The sequence below is a fragment of the Canis lupus genome, chromosome 3 (genome assembly GCF_011100685.1).
Source record: "Canis lupus familiaris isolate Mischka breed German Shepherd chromosome 3, alternate assembly UU_Cfam_GSD_1.0, whole genome shotgun sequence".
Taxonomy (NCBI): domain Eukaryota; kingdom Metazoa; phylum Chordata; class Mammalia; order Carnivora; family Canidae; genus Canis; species Canis lupus.
Genome location: NC_049224.1, coordinates 68,855,951 through 68,874,036, shown reverse-complemented (window position 1 = coordinate 68,874,036; position 18,086 = coordinate 68,855,951). Strand labels below are relative to the sequence as shown.

The following is an 18,086-nucleotide window of genomic DNA, read 5'->3' as shown; positions in this document are numbered from 1 at the left end:
AAAGTCTCTATGGTTTTTGTTTTTGTTTTTTTTTTAAATAGTTTCCCTGCCCTAGCTTGTCCAGTTCCTTTTCTTCCCTTCTCTCTTGCTTGGGATCCCCCTCCTCTCTCTACCACGCCTGCCCTAACAGCCCCTTCTATACCTTCTCTCCATGCCTGTTTTTCACCTCTTGGCTCAGAAAATGAAATAAGTGTTGCTTAAATTATACAAATTAAGTTTAGAGAAATAAAGAGCAAAAGTCTCAGATGCCCTCCCATGAATATGATGCGTGAGATCAATCCTGGTCTCTGACGTGACCCTGTGCAATCTAGAGCTTACGGCTGGCTTCTGACATCCCAATAACGGCCTTTCTTTTTATGTTAACCATGATTCAGGCACTGTGGCAATGCTTGCCATACTCATTTGGTTTAATGTGCACTAAACGATCATCTGCAACAATTTAAATTTATGCCCATTTTGCAGATGTGGAGATGGAGGCTTATTAGCGATGAGAAGTAATTCGCCCCCTGCGGTGTGGCTGAGAAGCGGCAAAGTGGATTCTAACCAGATCTCAAGTTGCAGAAGCCTGTGTGCTAACTGTTGTGTCATTTTGCCCCCTTTCTGGTCCAGGCTGCGCAGAAGCACATGGCTAGTGAGCATCTCGGGTTAAATGCGGATTTAGTAATGTTCTCTGCAACAGAAACTAATGATCTGGGCATGAGCAATATCTCAGTACCTAAGAAAGCCTAAAACTGCTTTGGAAAGTCCACATGCAACAGAAGCCTTGTTAATTTAGTTCCCCACCAGGTTATTACCTAAAATGGAAACGCAACATTTTCACTGCCATCCTCAGAACAACCTACTCCAGTGGTCTTAGGGGAGCTCTTTGACTCAATTTATCACCTGAGGTCATCTACTTGGAGGAGAAAGTCTGGAATGCCCCGGAACAGTTTTATTAGCTTTGGATTCAGCGGATGAGGGAGCGTTTGCAGGTGTGGGTTTTCAAAGCACAAAGTTTCCTTCAGTGGCCTCAATGGAGCCCTTGTGTGGGCCTCGTCGTTGCAATCCCAGCCCTACAGGAACGTGCTCGGAGCAGTATTTGTGTGGAATAAGGCACTGCATTGGTGGACTAGACGCTACCCTGGTGACCTCATGGGGTGGAAAGACTGTCTTCCAGAGGGTGTTGGGAATAATCCGGCGCACACTGTCACCCCTTGGGAGAGAATCTGTCTCACTTACGAAGTGCACTGTGAGACCTCATTGGACTCACAGTTCTTTTGCTTCTTTGAGCAAACAAATAAGCTTTTGCCTTGCTTTGATCAGTTGCTTAGCTCACCAGAGAAAACAACCCTTCCTTTTTCTCCTTGGACCACACCCTGGTCCAAGGTCAAGATGACATCACCATCAAGATTACTGTGCCCTCCCTGTTCCAGCTTCCTAAAGTTCCAGTACTTTCACCAAAGTAATCACTCAGAACCGTCGCCACAAGAATAGGAATGTTTAAATAAAAAAATAAAATGCAGGGCCTTCAGTTAGATTTGAATTTCATACAACAAGGAATAATCCCTTAATATTTAGAATCTGGGATACACCTGTGCTAAAACATTACGTGTCGGTTCTCTGAAGTTCAAATTTAACTGGATGTCCTGTATTTTTAGTTGTAAAACCTGGCAATGCCACACAAGAACATACGTGTTCTTGAGCATTAGGCTAAGCGTTGCATATTGGCACTCTCCTATCATTCTCATTAGAACGACGACAAAACTGAAGCCCAGAAAATTGTCTATATCTCAGGATGACACAGTCCGTAAGGGCGAGATGACAAATTCAAACAGATGTGACTTCAAAAGCCTTGCTCTCCCCACCACAGGGAGAACTCCAAAATCTAATCCCAGAAATCTGTCCCTGTCACCTTCTCCCTCCTTCCTATCCAGGACACTGGGGGGGAAAAAAAAATCTGGTGTAAGACGTAATTTAAATAAAGTGCCAGCGAGTTTTCTGGAGGAGGCAGCCAGCCCGCGTTCGCTCCTCGCCACTCGAGTATTTATTTTTCTGAGCACAGCGAGGCGAGCATGCTTTTCATTTCAGCTGCATCTGCAATCACCTTTCTCCTGCTGTATTTAACTGCTGATACAGGACTCTGATTTACTAAACTAAGGAGTGGAGACATTTACATAAAACAGCTTACTGCAGGGTGTACCTAATCGGCAGGAATTCTAGGGGAAATTCAACAAGACACAAAATGCATCTCGGAAAGTGCTGAAATGGAAGTTCTCCACGAATGAAAGGAGATGCGAATGTTTTAAATCTAAATATATTTCTTCGTTTATATAAAAATATGGGCTCCTCTGGTCCTCCAGGGACTTAAGGAGTTCCACCTTGAGCCATCTGCTCACTGCAGGTGGAGGAGAATCGCGGCTGTGGATCTGGGGTCTCCCGTCCGTCCTCCTCCTGAGGATCTGAGAAAAGTTGCCCAGACTTATCACACTAAACAGAAATAAGGAATTATTAGATGTTTCATTCTTTTCTCTTCTTTTCCCCCCATTTTTAAAAAATTCTTTTAAAATCTCTTTCATTCTTTGCATGCCAGAGTGCTTTTGCACAGCCAGGATCTGTTCAGCGAAGTGGGAGGGGGGTGTAAAGATGCCAGTTATTCACCTGGATTGACCACACAGGGAATCCCTAATGGGGACCAATGAGGCCTCAGTGAGGGTTTGGGGGGGGGGTCTATACAAATGTTGACTCTGTTTTATCATCCTTTTTTGGCTCTTCTCTCCATGCCTCTCTCTTTCCTTAAATATTTCTTCCCTCATGAAACCTTCCCTAGTTCCCCCAGAAAGAAACGTTGCCTGTTGTTTCTTTTCTGAGTAACCACTTGGAAGGAGGCACACTGTTCTAGAAGCTGGTGGGAGAAACACTGGTGCTGGTCCAGATGTCTGCTCCCCTGGGGCAGGGATTCTGATGGAGAGTCAGAGAGGGTAAGCAAGTCAGCCGAGGAAGGAACAAGTAGCAAGATAAACATTACTGCCACAAATCCTGCTATGAGACAAAGTATTGCAATGAAAGAAATAAACACAGTGATTGGAGGGAGGTGTTCTCCAGGAAAGGTCTGTCCACAAGCAGAGGCCCAAGCACAGGGCCTTTACCACCCCACCTGTATGCAAAAACATGCTAATTTATATGACTGCCATACTGTAAATTCCCTATAAGGAGAAAACCTATTTTTTTTTTCCTGCATAACTGCCACCATGGTGACGACAGTCAATATCCAAAAGCCTGGGGCAGTTTGGGGGAGGGTGTATCAGGGTTTCAAAGGGCATAAGTACGGTTCACACATAGAACCAATTTTTAAAATACTTCATGAATAAATGAAATAAAATATTCTCATGAATAAATAAATACAGTCATTTCATGAGAGACACACTGAGAGAAGGGCAGAGAGACATAGGCAGAGGGAGAAGCAGGCTCCCTGCGGGGAGCCCGATATGGGACTGGATCCTGATCTGGGAACTCCTGGATCATGCCCTGAGCCCTTAGCCGAGGGCAGACAGAACGCTCAACCGCTGAGCCACCCAGGCATCCCAATAAATATAGTCCAAAAAAAACAAAAAGAAGGTGCCGAATATCACAAACTCAGCAGTAAAGACAGCCTTCCTACGCTACTTGCTCACCTTAGTTACCTACTCTGTTGTCATCATTTATTAATGTCTTCCATGCTGGTCTACAATTTCCTTGAGGACTGGTCCTTGATGGGTTTCATTCATGAATGTATTCCAGCACTTAATCCAGTGTCTGGCACAAGGTGGACACTCAATAAATGGGCTCAGTAGTCAATTTCATTAAAATTAAGAGAACAGTCTGCTATCAGGAGTTTACCCACAATAGCAACTCCGAGAATATAATCAAGGGTTCAACCTCCAACACGCAGAAATCTTTCATGTCAGACAATGACATTGTGCTTTGAATATGTTGAGTCAGAGACTGAACTGAGATCCCTGGCTACCCGCCTGAGGTACCCTGGATTCTCAGATGGATCTTCCCCTGATTTACTCTTAGCACATCACTACCTAATGTAGGACAGATCATACTTCTTTATTTTGCTTTTGTCTGTCCCGTCCTCTAGAAGGCAAGTACAAGGGCAAGGATTTCCATCTGTTATCCCCTACTGATGACCGGCGAGTAGCAGGATCCTTGGTCCATGGTCGGAACTCAGTACGCACATGTTAAAGGTCTAAATGTGATTGTTGTAACTGCCTCCTAAAACAGGGGACAGAAACAACACAAGCAAACACTCCATAAACACAAAGGTCAACTCACTGGATTGCCATCTACACAGCACACCCTATACAACATTGCCCCAACATTCCAGGTAACTAATATTACTGAGTCTCATATTCCCACCAATTTCTCTTCTAACCCCAGAAACCAGAGGCCATATACCGGAGGCCTGTGGGACAGATATAAGGCCTACCTACTGAAGAGTTCTGCTTGGCCCACATATTACTTTAAAATATTGACTTAGCTGCTGGCACTTAAAACTCAGTAGGTTCTATCTAAAATTGTGAACTTACAGCCCATTTAGGAGGAAAAAAAAAAAAAAAAGGAAAATAAGATGTGGCAGGGCTTGGCGGGAGGTCCAACTGGCAACCCTAGGTTGGGTCTGAGCTCCAGTGGCCACACTTCTGGCCCAGGCCCAGGTCCTGAGGCCCCTTTCACTCAGGCTGTGACAGGCCTGGCCTCCGAATGCATTTCGGTGTGCGACCCCTGCTGGAAAGTTACCAAAAAGCAGGCAACATGGAGAAAAAAAGTAAAGATGCCACTGGGATCTATTTCTGTTATGTTCAAGCCATTCCTCGGAAGAATAATGTATTCATTTTTCTAGAACTCTGGTGGTACCACATAACTATTGACAAACTATGGCCCGGTAAATATTATTCTAACGGCCTGAAAATGCTATGAGCTTAATTCCCTGTGGGTAGAGGAGGCTGAGAAAGCTTCATGCCGGAGGCAGGCCTGAAGATGGATCGGGAGAGGCTGTCCATCAGCTGGCTACAATGCTGGCTAACTCAAAGAGAAAAAGGAATTTACTTGAAGACTAAGGATTACCTCTAGGAATTGATTAGAAGTTGAAAAGCCAGGCTTGTTAAAAGAGAAGGAATGAAGGGAACCTTAGTTAGTGTCAGGGAACATGTCAGGATCATGCCATGGGAACAGCACCCCGGGGAAATCCTGAGATATTCATGCTGCTGCTGACGCCACTTGATTCACGACTCTGGGTGGTAAATGAACACTTAGCTGTCCTTGTGTCCTTTAGCTAGTCCCTCAAGATGCCAGGTCCCAGGTGAGATCATCCTATGGACCTCGGCTCAGGGCCCGGGGAGACAATAAGGAGAGAGAGAAAGCTCCATGAGCTTTCTTGAAAAGTCCCTCCATGAGCACCTACCAACATGCTGAAGTCCACTACAGATGAGGAGGACTTTAGGTAATGAGGGGAGGGATAGGCAATGCAAACAGTGCAGCGGAGCAGAACAAGAACAGACAGACCAGAACTCCAATCTGGAATCCTTTGTACCTTCAGAGAATCAGTTAACTTTCCTTCTGATCTGCAGATTCCAGATCTTTAAAATAGAAATCATGCCATCTGCCCATGCACAGCACAGGGTTGCTGTGAAGATTCCATTCAAGCATTCATTCACTCATTTCAAAAAATACTTATGGAGCCTTTATTAAGTGGCTAGGCACTTAGCTAGGTCTTGGGGGCAAATCTGGACCACCGAAAATGAGAGCCTGTGCTTTATGCTGATGACAGTTTTAGACAAGGGAGATTCAGGTCATCTCCTGGAACTGATCATGTATCACTTTTCCCCAACTGATACGCTCATCTGCAACTATCTTCCGTTTCTGATTAATCAGCATCAAGGCCCTTCCTCCATATAGATATAGTTATATAGATATAGATATATAGATATGACTTAGGACATATAAAATCCATGAAGTTAAAAAGAAAAAAAAAAACTCTAAAAAAATTTAACTCTGATTCTGAAAACAGGAAACTAACCATTCTGAGAAGCACTGAGGCCTGGCACTAATGGATTTCAGGTGATCACAAGGAGATACTGGACCATTATATGAAATCCTCTCCATTTAAAGTTGAGCATATGCGATTCACGCAGACATACACAAATTGTAATTAAAATTAACATTAAAATAGACCAATAGGAAAAGCACGTTAAGTAGCCCTGAACATTTTCCACCAGGGTTTTAGAATTGCCGAAATGCTCTTCACATACATTTTCTCACTTTCTCATAATAACCTTTCAGTCTATTTTTCAGAGGAAGAATCTTGAGAGATCTTCTCCCTGAGAGAGGGAAAGATAATTTGCTTCGGGTCTAGGGCAAGAAGCTGGCTCCAAATCCAGCTAGCAGGCTCGCCAGCCTCCCCACTTAGGGCAGTTTCAGAGGGAAACACTGGGTCATTGGTGGAGTTGAAGGAAGATAGATCAAAGCTGTGGGAAACAACTCAATGACCCCCTGAAAAGTTCCTGCATTTCCTACATAGCAGCTAGAACATTACCACTCCCCAGCTTCACCTTCACCCCCTCCAAGACTAAGACTGTCTCTCTGAACAAGGACTCTAGCTTGGAGACAAGCCCTGCAACCTGCTGTCTGAGCCCTGACTCATCAGGACTTCTCCATCATCTCCATCAGGACATCAATATATTTTAGTGTTGCTCTCACCAATCTCTAGCCTCAACAGAGAGAACAGACTCAGTACTCACGGTGGGTATGTGCTACCCTGGGTAGATGCCCTGGCAGAGGGAAAAGCAGTCCATGTTTCCAGCCCCTCCAGTCACCACCAAACGGTGATTCCAGGTAAGAAAAGCTTCCACATTGCTTTCCCTTCAAAGAGTTCTTTCAAGGCCTTTCCAGCAAAGGAGTTTCCTCTTTTGACAACAAAAGCACAAGCCTCTACTGTCTTGTGGAGTCCCAGGAAAGGGTTCTGAACATCTACGCTGTGCAAAGCACCTCTTTAAGCTGGAGGATTCATCGCTTCATACCAGGGTTCCCAATGACAGAACTAAGACCCCTGGGCTTTTCCAGATCTCAAATCCAAGTTTAACGTACCACTTTCTCACCAGTTTCCCAAAGGAAAAAAAAAAAAAATTCCCATCTTAAAGCTGCAGTGCATCCTACACCAGGCTGCCTCACCAACCCTCACTCAATGCTACTGTCCTAATTAACTCCTGGGACTTAGGAGTGAGTGCGCAGTCACGAAGTTGTTGATCCCCCCCCCCACACACACACACACACACTCGGCTGAGAGTTAGAGGGACCCACGGAAGCCCGGAAAGGCTCCTTAAGAAACTGATCTTTTTCTTCCCAGCGCTGGAGAAAACCTTATGTAACACAATGGTCCATTTGAACACGTTCCTTCTTCAATTTTATGGGAATAAAAGAACGTAAGCCCTGGAAATAAAAAAGGGTAACACGGGGATGCGGATTTGCAGCCGAAGCGTCCACCTCCTGGAATTTCACGAGGTCAGGCTTATTCGAGGTCAGACTTACTCTAACTGCACCCAATCTTTACTGAAAACGCCGAAAGCAAGAATAATTCCAAGCGCCAAAGGATGGGCTTTAGAAATACAGGCAGGCAGAAGTTAGGTTAAGTTCCCCCTCCCCCCACCCCGCTCCTTTTTAAGACGGAATTCCTGGAATTAACCCTTGAGTGGAAGCTGATCATTGCATTTCAATCTTTTAAAGTGCGATTGGGCTGCAGAGCGAGAACGCACGAGTTGGGACCCAAAGGATCCTGCGTGCGCCCGGGCTGCAGCCATAGAAGCCGGCCAAGGAAAGAGCCCGGGACACTAGGGACCCCTCGGGGGACCGGCTGCCCAGGCGAGCGGCGGGCGGCGCAGCCGAGGGCGGTGCCGGGTTTCGAGAGCGCTGACCGAGGGAGGAGGACCCGGTACACTCCACCCGCAATCCCTTGGTCATTCCTTGCAGCTGCTCCCAGCTAGCAGGGTGCCGCTGCTGGGAGCGCAGCGCGAAGAGAGTGGATTTGGAGTCGCCTCCCCAGAATCTCCCCAAAGCATCTTCTCGCAAGTAGTGGATAAAAATAGCCCTCGGATAATGCTGGGGGAGGAGCGAGACGCGCGCGAGGCGAGGCACCGCGAGGCAACGTCTGGTCCTGCACGGTGGAGGGTGGAGGAGGGATGCGGCCCCGCTCGCGAGCCAGCGGCCTGGGTGCGCGGGGAAGCGCGGGCGCCCGGCGGCGGAGGAGGTGACTTGGGAGGCGCAGAGCGCCGGCACTCAACCGCCGAGCCCAGCGCACCCCGCACCCGCGTCCTGCATCCCCGCTTCTCCATCCTATTCCCCGGCTCTGGAAGCCGGCCCTCCGGCTCCCGGGACAGGCTGGGGCCAGAAGGGGGAGCAGCGCGCGGTCCGCGTCCGGCTGGGAGAGCGCACCTGGAGACGGCAGGCGTGCGAGTGCGCCGCTGGGGCCGAGAGGGGTCGACTCGCTCGCTCCGCGGGTGGGCGCCACGCCTCCCCCGACCCTCACCTGCCGCCACCACCCAAGGTGCTCCAAATAGAAAGACGCAGGGGAAAAAAACAATAGGTAAAAAGTAAAATGAAAAGCAGGACGGTGTAGAACTGCCATTCGGAAAAGAGGCGACCTACTGCCCGTAGCCTTCATCTCTCTCCTCCCGAGCATCCCCGCCCCTCGGGAGGTGTCCCACCTTCTCCTCCACTCTGGCCAAATGCAAAGGCAAAGCAGACCTCGGTTTTCCCCCCCGGGATGCTCTCTCGACTCACTGACTTTTGCTGACTGTATCCCTGGCCCCGGTTCCCAGCCGGAGCGGTACCCGGGCTCTGCTGCGCGCGGCGCTCCGGCTGCCCTGCACCGTCCTGGGGAGATGCGGCGGGCACCAGCGAGCCCCCTGACCCGGCTGGGAGAGGATCCAATGCACAAAGTCACAGACCCGAATGTCTGTCCATTAAAAAAAAAAAAAAAAAGAAAGAAAGAAAAAAGAAAGAAAGAAAAAACAGAAAACAGTCCCTCAAGATTTGCAGAGCTTATTAGGCAAGCAGAAGGTGAGAAGGATGGGAAACCCCGGGTCTCTCCTTCCTCGTTCCCCCAACATCCACTCCACTTGCTCCAGCCCCGACTCACCTTGGGCTCTGCGCTCGCTCCAAGTCCCAGACGCCAGGTGAGGGCCCCCCGCCCCCCCCCCGTCTTGCCACTCCCCAGGCTGGCTGGCCCCCGCCCCAAGCGCGCTGCACTCACCTGAGCCGCGCCGCTGTCGAGCCGGTCCGGCGCCCGAAGTCGGCTCTCGGGCTGAGCCATGGGCAGGGCCGCGGAGCACCGGCGGCCGGCGGACGAGCTTCGGGGCGCCTCGGGACGGCCCGCCGAGGCAGGGGCGCGGGCACCCGCGGAGACCCGGCGGTGGCGGCGTCTGGTGGCTGCCGGCGCGCCGGGGACTGTGCAGGCGGGAGGCTAGGCGAGCAGTCCCGCCGAGGGGAGGAGCGGGAGGAGGAGCAGGAGCAGGAGGAGGGGACGGAGGAGGCCGGGCCCTGAGGGAGAGCGCGCAGGGCAGCGGAGGATCGCGAGCGCCCACTGCTGCCCGGCGCGCTCCGCTGCGGCCCCGAGTCCCGCCGGCGCGACGTGCGGGCGCCCGGTGCTCGCCTCCCGCCGACAGGTAGCGGACGAGCGCATCCCGGCCCGCCCGCCCCGCGGCGCCGCTGCTCCGGGGGCGGGGACCCGCGCGGCCGGGAGCGTGGGGCCGGTCGTGGGCTGGGGGACGCCTGGGCGGCGAGGCTGGGAGGTCGGGTCCCCTGCGGACCCCCTGCTGGGGAAGGCGAGGCCCGTGCGCCAGCCCCGCCGCCCCCGCCCCCGCGCTCCCCGGCCCCGCGCGGTCCCGGGTCTGCGCCCCTGCCCGTGCGGCCTCACCGCCCGGTTCCTTCCCCGCAGGTGGCCCACCTTAGGCGCGCGTGCCCCCTGCGCCGCCCTGGAGGCCAACGGAGCGGCCCCCGGAGCGCACACGGCCGCCCGGCCCGGACCCCCCGCGCAGGGAGCGGGGTCCCGAGCGCCCCGGCTCGGGCTCGCCACCGAGCACGCCCTGCCCTTCAGCTTCGCGCCCCGGAGTGGATGCGGATTTACCGGGAGAGCGCGGAGAGTTCGCCTCTGGTTTTTGCTAGACCCCAGGGTGGCAAACGTCAGCTCTGAAATGAAGCAGGGGGTGTCCCCCACCCCGATCCTGTGGCTGGAGGTTTTGGGGGGAGAACTCGACCAGCCTCCAAGTAGTTCAACTTCAGGTTTCAGATGTCCAGGGGCGTGGGGTTGGGATCTCCTTACAGAGGCCCGACTGCCCGCTGCCCGCTGCCCGCTGCCCCGTTTACCGACCGAGCCCGAGGAAGCTGCCCTTCTAGGCAGGCCAGCCGACAGGAGGAAATGAGCAAGGAAAGAGAAAAAAAAAAAATTGCCAAATGAAAAACAAAGTAATTTACTTTAGGTGAGATTTCAGTAGATCTTCCATATCTTAAACATTGGAAGGTAAATATTTGGAAGAATTCGACTTTGTCATTTAACTTTTTAAAAAAGAAATCTGCCATTAATCTTGCTCGGTATAAAAATGCTTTGCCATTTATGGAATGGTTGCCATAGGAAGTCGACCCCTTTGCTCATGTGTTGTTACCTACTGCCCTTTTAGAAAGCTAAGCAATGACCAGCATTTTCTGGCTATCTGATAAGACCAATAGCATCTGGGAAGCCAAGACCAAGACTTGTGTTGGAAAATAAGCTTTTAGGGGTTTTTGTAACCCTGTCTTCTTCTCTGAGCCAGACTAATATTGATATGTGTATTTTAGATATATATGAATATATATATATATGAATTTGTAAGTCACATTAAAGCCCCATTTTGAAAAGTCTCAGCATTTAAATTTATATTAGCTTAAAAAAAGTGATTTTACTCCCCCACCACTACCCCCCCCCCGCCACCCCCATTCTGTGAAGCTGCGTAAAATCGTGTAGGAGGTTGTGCAGGTCAAATGGTAGTCTGAGATAAACGCTTGCCAATTACTGGTATCCTTAAGCTCCTACCAGAAGCTAAGCCCAGTGCAGATCATGGGTTCTTCAAAATAGGGAGCAGCTTTGATGTTGTAAGTTTGTGTGATTACTTTTTCTTGAGAGTTCAAAGTGCTTCTGTTTCATGGACTCCATGCAACAGACCACTGTTCATTTGCCAGATGCAAAGGGAGGCTGGCAGTGATTCCGTTAGCTGGGAGCCAAAAACAGGTTAACTGAGCTGCTTAGTTCCCTACTACGAGTCCTGAAAAGAAACTAGAACTTAGGCCCCAGCCCTGAGTCTCTGCTCTAAGCTTCACTTGCAGGAAGCAGCTCCAAGTAGATGGGGCAAAGGATTAAGAATTTGAGGACTGCATTTTTAGCTTCTGTCATTTTTTTTTTAATTTTAGCAATGTTCATTGATCAATGATCAATGTTCTTATGTTTAGACAGTAAGAAAGTATCATTTGGCTCTTTCGTCCATAGTTAGCTTTATGTCTCTGCCAAGACATTTGTCATTTCTCTTCAACAGCCTCCTCTGACCTTTTCTGGGCATAAGTTAGGTTTCCTAACTGGGCATTTATATGCCACCAGAACTCAGCTCTGCTGTAACAACACGGATATTGTATTGACAACATCAGCTTAAAGATTTGTCTTCCCCACTACATTAGAAACACTTTGAGGGTGCCATAGATGATGTCTCCCCAGAGCCTTGCATGGTGTCTGAAACATGGTATACTCCTAAAAAAAAAAAAAAAAAAAAGAGTTTGTAACAATTTCCAAGGATTGCTGAATTAGGCCAGATGTGTTTCCATTTCAGAGCTGTCAGTGTAGGAATGGAGGCTCACAGGAGACATGGTGGTGGTCCACTTGAAGAATGGCTGCTGTTCATACATATGTGGCCTACGACTCTCTTACTCGGTGTCATCACGTGGAAAACGAGAGGGTTTTAATAGATGATCTGTATGCTGCTGATATCATAAGATACCAGAGTCTTGTTGAGCACCTAGTATGTGTTCAACACTATGCCAGTACTGAGCAAGAGGTGGACAGTGAAGACACCAGCACTGCCCTAGAGAAGCAGAGAATCTAATCTCAAGGAGAACCTAGACTGACCCCCACAACCCATCTTTACCGAAACTCATTGGCATCAGTTAAGTTACAAACTATGTTCTGCAGAAGAGGAAGGCTGAGACAATAAAATGGAAACAAAAGCAAATGAGCTATGAGTTCAACCAACAATCAGTAATACCAGCTGGGCTGCATTCAAGGCTTTTGGGCCAGGTCCTTGCAAAATGGATTATAGGATATATACATTTTGTCCTTGTACCAACCCTCTTAGAAATTATTATTCTTTTTAATAAAGATTATATTTTTTTTTTTATTTGAAAGGGAGAATGAGTGAAACAGAGAGAGAGCAGAAGCAGGAGAGAGAGAGAGAGAGAGAGAGGAAGAAGTAAACTTCCCACTGAGCAGGGAGCCTGATGCAGGGCTTGATCCCAGGACTTGGGGATCTTGACCTGAGCCAAACATACACAGACACTTAAACAACTGAGCCACCCAGGTGCCTATATGATTTCCTCATTTTGTGAAAACAAAGGCACAAGAAGTTTATTTTATTTATATTATTATTATTATTATTATTTTAGGCACAAGAAGTTTAAAGTCATGTTATGAGTGAGTGGGAGTAATTAGGACACTAGGGGTAGAGGTGATTTATCCAAGGCAGCTACCATTCTAGTAAGAACTAGACTCCTAGTCCAGTGCTCTCTGTAATTAAATGGTTTGCTTATATTTGCTTTTGTTATTTGTTTGTTTTCTTTCCCCAAATATGTCATGGATGAGGGAGTTTATGAGAAAAGGAGAGAGACAAAGAGAGAGCTGCTTCTCCTGAAGATATTCAGGATCCACAGTACCTCTACCTGCCTGGGCTCACTATGATTTTATCTGTAACTCCTGCCTGTGGGGCTACCTACCTTGTACAGTCTTTCCTCTCATAATGACAGTTTGAATCTTTCAGGTTAATAGCATGAATATTAAGGAGTCCAATGGGATTCTTTATAAGCAGAGGAAATTGGGATCAGGTTAAAAATCCAATTTTAATAAACTTCCCAAGTCCTGATTTAGATGGTGCACTAATGGCTCTTACTGCTGAATCATCTGAAAAGTCAGATGTATTTTTAAAAAGTCCTTGTTGTATGAGAAGCTTGATAGGTGTTGTCTAATTGTACATTGTGCATTCCTGTCTTTATAGAAAAGATCGTGTGCAAAACTGATGAGAACAGATATGCGATGCCACCATCCAGAGAGCTGGCTGGGCAAGAGGTGGTGGGGGAGGGCGGGCATTGGGTTGGAAAGATGATTTTCACTCATTTGACCAAAACAAAGAGAGCATGATTACGCTGTGTGAAAATGGTATCCTCAAATAACTCCAGCTAATTTGATTGTGCTCAGGTCTAGAATTGTTTCCATTTCTTTTGATTTGCTAATTAGCTGGAGCAGCCAGCTTGGGAGAGAGAGAATGAGGGTCAAATCCAGAAAAAAATGTAGGATCAAGACTCCTTCTGACTCACCGCCCCCATCTCCTGCCTCTCCCCTCCCCCAGCCTGTCCAGCTCCCAACTTTACCTACATCCTTAAAAACAATCCACCCATCTATGATGAGTAGATTATGTTATGCTTTTTTGAAAACAGGATGCTTATCCCCTTTATGACACTAGATTTATTCTCTGCATGTGTGGTTGCAGGGTTGAGTTATAACTTTGACCTCTGTGGGACCTCGGCTTCAAAATTAATTAATGAACTAAAAATTAAATTTCATGACTGCATCGACATAAAAACCAATATATTATTCTCATTTATTTCCATATGTATTGAGGCTTGAAAGGTCTAAAAGAAGTTAAAACATTTTTGAGAGGCCCTGAAAGTACCTTGGGGTCCTGTGACTGGCTCTGTGCAGATGGCGATATTGTATAGAATGAATGCCTAATTGATTCAGATAAAGTAGGTATGATAAATGCAATTTTCTGCAGTCCATTTGTTGTGTTGAATAAACAGTCCTAGATAACATATTGCTTTTATTTCTGATCCCGTGTCAAACCTTGCCCCAGATCACACACATCTGTGCTGCAAAAATTGCAATATTGCAAGCCTGAAATGGCCCCCTCTTTCAAATTATCAGGCCCTGGTGCGTGCTGGAATGCCTTCAGGGCAGTGGGAAATTGTGACACTCCCTTTGATTTTAGGTTTGCTGGGACCAAAGCTGACCGATGCTTTGATGAGCAGGTCTTGCTGATTTTCTCTTTTTGGCCTTATTCAAGGACGCTGTTAAGTTCAACTCTCAGGAAAAAAAAAATTAAAAAATTAAGATCTTGGCCTTTCTCTCCAGCCTCACCAATTGAATTGAAACATCGACTGGGTGCTGGCTATGTCCTTCCCATAGAGCAGCCCTGTGGTAGGTATATTTATGGAGAAGTATAAAATTTAATCCCTTACCTGAAGGAGCTCACAGACATGCATGAACAGAAAAATTACAATTCAGTCGGATGATTCTCACGAGCTCCTGATTCTCTGAACACTAGGGAGATCCAGGGAGCATTTGGACTGTGACTATCATACTCTCACATCCTCCCCACTGTCAGCGTCAAGCAGCATACCTTTCTTAGCAGCTCTCTCCCCTGGGAGTACCCCCTGAAGTTTTCCAGCATGGCCCAATTGTCCCTAAAAACTGACAGGGTTGCCTTCTCTTTTCTAAGCTTTGTTTTGATTCCAGATTTAAAACCCAGCCAAAGCAAGCATCTCTTGAAAGATGCTAGAGTTCTCTTTCCCCAGATTTTTGGAATACTGTGCTTATGAAGAGGTTTACAATGACACTCATAAGAGCCCCTCCTTTATGATGGTAGTATTTCCTAGCATGCTTTGAAGCTCAGACAATTTAACTCTTAAATTAAAATATATATAGGCTTTCATATTTTAAGTGATCAATTTAGCGTATCTCAATCTATTGTAGCACTATTTGTTGTAAACTGCTATAAAATTGACTGACTTGTACAAAGTTAGGAAAACCCATCAAACAGTATGGGAAACAAGGAAGAGGTATGTAGAGGTAAATAAAAATCATGGCATTTGCTGATTAGCTTTAGGCTAGGCAATTTGAATGCATTCTCTTTTTATCCCTATTTTTCATATGAATGCAGAGAAGTTAAATAACTTCCTGAGGGTCTCAGAGCTAGCAATGCTGGATTTAGAACCAGGTCAAAATCAAGTCCTTCTATGCTTTCTTTCCATCTCATGATATAATTTTCTCTTTCTTCTTTTTACTGCATGTGTTAGCTTTATGCAACTAGGAAGAGGTCTCCAGTGTATTTTGTATTTTATCTCCGAATGAAGAAGCAGAGATCTGAGTTCCTCTTCATGCCTTGAAAATGTACTTACATTCTAGAAATTTAACTATCCATAAGGTATTTAAATCCAGTATTCATGGTATTGTTATAATTGCATTTAGTAAACTAATTGACAAAATGAAATGCTAAGCTTAAAAAGCTCAGTTCTCAGTATAATTGTTTTTCTCTCCCCACATTCAATCAGCCCTTAAAAACAAAAGCTGCTATGGAGATGCAGCTCCCAGCATACTTGATCTCACCTTGGGGCCCTGAATTTCTCGTGGTGCCTCCAACCTCAGCACTGGTGTCCCTGCTCATTCATTTCAGCATCACTGAGTTCTATAGCTCTGACTCTCTGCCAGCCCTGGAGATCAGAAGTGAGCTGGACACAGTCGTCATGCAGTTGGAAATCAGAATTTGTCTTGGGTATCCTATGATAGCTCTAATGCCCTTCCCAGCTCTTGTTCTTTATGTACCCTTGGCCTGCCTTTATGAATTCCCCTCTTTCTAGAAGTGGCAGTGTTTGGCAGGAACACTCTACCTGCCTAGGGAGACAGATGGACTTACTTACTGGCAAACTTGGGGAGAAAACCTGTAGATGCTTCATCAGCTCTGCCCTTCTTCCTCTCAGGAGCAAGCTGCTTGCAGAGAGCATCCAACCTGCTAGGCTTTACTGCTCCTTAGGTGTCCTCCCAGCTGGAGAGATCTGGTCTGGTCTAGGGTTGTCTCTCCCTCCCCAGGTAAGTGCGTCCCATTCTGGTGTTGACCTTTTGGCTCTCACATGGTTACATTCTCCAGCTTCACTTCTATCAGTGAGACCAGACTTACTGGGCTCTCATTCATCCTAGTCTTTGTTGCATGGGCAGGGAAGAGGGGTGCCATTTCTGAGGCCAGTTTAAAACCCCAAAACTGATTAATGCCCTTGATTCCTTTCTTTCCTGGCTGCTGATTCATGTACCCCTTGCCAGAAATCAGAGCTCATTATGTCCTGTCCTGTTCTCTAATTATTACCACGGCCATGGTCTTTCCTGGGGTGGTTGTAAATCTATTGTGTTCATAGTCTGTCTTTTAGCCCTATTCATACTTAGAAAAAGAATGTGAATGAACCTCCCCAGAATTCAGTAGATATCACAAATCCCAAGAGGGCAGGTTCCAGAATCATGTTGCTGGGGTTCTGAAATATTAGCTCTGTGATTTCACCCAAGTTACTTAGCTTCCATTTCTTGCTCGCTAAAGGGGGGGAAATGAAGACACTCTTCTCTTGTTAACTGTAAACCACTTTCCACATAGTACACACTGAAGCCATATCCATTGTTATTACAAAAAGGAACTAAGTCAGATGTCCTGTCCTTTCTTTCTTAGAAAGAAGAAATACAGCAAACCCCATCTCCTTTCCTAAGCACCTGAATGACCTCTGGATTACGGGGCCTTTAAGGGAACAATTCTTCTTGTGAACAGACAACATCTGCCCTAAAACTCATTGTTGCCTGAAAAATCACAGGGGCACAAAGAAGGCCAGTTCTAAAGAGCAAAGCTTTGGGTTCAGGCAAAGCTGAGTACAAACCTCTGCCAGTCCAGTCCATTTGTGTGTCTGCTCTGAACTCATTTCTTTCTTTATAAAACAAACAAATGTGGGGTGACTGGGTGGCTCAGTTGGTTAAGCATCAGACTCTTGGTTTCTGCTCAGGTTGTGATCTCACGGCTCTGGGATCCAGCCTGGCAGGGGCTCTGCACTCAGTAGGGAGCCTGCTTGAGGACTCTCTCCCTCTCCCAACTCCCCACTTAACTCTCTCTCTCTCTTTCCAATGAATAAATAAATCTTTAAAAAAAATAAAACAAACAAATGTAATGGTACTTATGCAGAATGCAGTACATTGAGATGTAGGTAAGATGACACAGCTACTGTGCAGCACATAGCAGGTCAATGTTTTCTGAGTGGCTGCATATGGAAAATATTCATTCTGTCCCTGAATTCAGATGGTGCTATTATCCAGAATGTTAATATTGCCTGATCTGACTTGCATTCACCTGAAAAGCAAGTGATGTTGAACTGGCAAAACACAGCAAGAAGTGGGCCCCATGGAAAATCAAACAACTAGCTTATTTTCTTTGGAATAATTGAGAATAGGAGCTGTTTCTTGTGCGGAGCACATTATTCTACCTCTGATTAGGCCAGCTCTAGTCCCCTCACAGGTGGGACATGCCATTCATGCGGGGCATGTAGAAATTCTCCACACTTTTTCTTCCATCATGCACCCAAATAGAGACAGAACAATGACCTCCAAAGATGTCTGTATCCTAATACCTAGAAGGTTAATATGTTTACTTGTATTGTGTCATGAGTTCCCTGGTGCCAATGCCAAAATTCAAGAGGCAAAGTTCTGACTCCCAGGACCTCAGAATGTGACTATATTTCGAGTTAGAGGCTTTATGGAAGTAATTAAGTGAAAATGAGGTCACTAGTATGGGCCCTAATCCAAGGACTGGTGTCTTTATAAGAAGAGGAGATTAGGGCATAGACATGCACAGAGGGACAACTTTGTGAAGTCATGTGGAGAGGGAAGTCATCTACAAGCTAAGGAGAAACGCCCTCAGAGGAAATCCACCCTACCAACATCTCGATCTTAGGCTTCTAAGATCCAGAAAAATGAGGAAATACAG

At 47.0% G+C, this 18,086-nt stretch overlaps 1 protein-coding gene and 1 long non-coding RNA gene across 2 annotated transcripts in view; one reads left to right on the top strand and one right to left on the bottom strand.

Moving 5' to 3' along the window:
- HS3ST1 (heparan sulfate-glucosamine 3-sulfotransferase 1) overlaps nt 1-9,413 on the bottom strand; it is a 30,374-nt gene extending 20,961 nt beyond the window's left edge. The window contains exon 1 of the mRNA XM_038533377.1: nt 9,266-9,413. The gene's annotated coding sequence lies outside the window, so the exon portion shown is untranslated. The remainder of the gene's footprint in view (nt 1-9,265) is intronic.
- Nucleotides 9,414-13,479: 4,066 nt separating this feature from the next.
- On the top strand, nt 13,480-17,146 carry LOC119870841. Its single transcript, XR_005356409.1, has 4 exons — nt 13,480-14,497; nt 15,376-15,503; nt 16,057-16,165; nt 16,788-17,146. It is a non-coding gene; the product is annotated as an uncharacterized LOC119870841 (long non-coding RNA).
- The last annotated feature ends 940 nt before the right edge of the window (nt 17,147-18,086 follow it).